The following is a 489-nucleotide window of genomic DNA, read 5'->3' on the forward strand; positions in this document are numbered from 1 at the left end:
AAAGAAGTAATTTATTTTTTTTGAGTTCTTAATAATAAACATTATAATTAACTATATGTGGTGGCAACACTTTTTGTTCCTGAATAAATGCTTAAACAGTGCATAATTTTTATCTTGAATTTTATGAATATTGGCTCCTGAAAGAATGAGAAACACGAAAAATATTATTGATGATCTGAAAAATCATGAATTTGATTCTTGAAGCAAGAAAAAGCAGTGAAAAAAAAATTTACAAGAAATCATTGGATCAAAAAAAAGGAATAAAAGCCAACAGCCCTTAAAACCAAAAGGCAAGGGTGAAAAGGATCCAAGGCTTTGAGCATCAGTGGATAGGAGGGCCCAAGGAAGTAATTCCAGGCCTAAGCGGCTAAATCAAGCTGTCCCTAACCATGTGCTTGTGGCATGCAGGTCCAAGTGAAAAGCTTGAGACTGAGTGGTTAAAGTCATGATCCAAAGCAAAAAGAGTGTGCTTAAGAGCTCTGGACACCT

The sequence above is a fragment of the Arachis duranensis genome, chromosome 4, assembly GCF_000817695.3.
Source record: "Arachis duranensis cultivar V14167 chromosome 4, aradu.V14167.gnm2.J7QH, whole genome shotgun sequence".
In the NCBI taxonomy this organism is placed as follows: Eukaryota; Viridiplantae; Streptophyta; class Magnoliopsida; order Fabales; family Fabaceae; genus Arachis; species Arachis duranensis.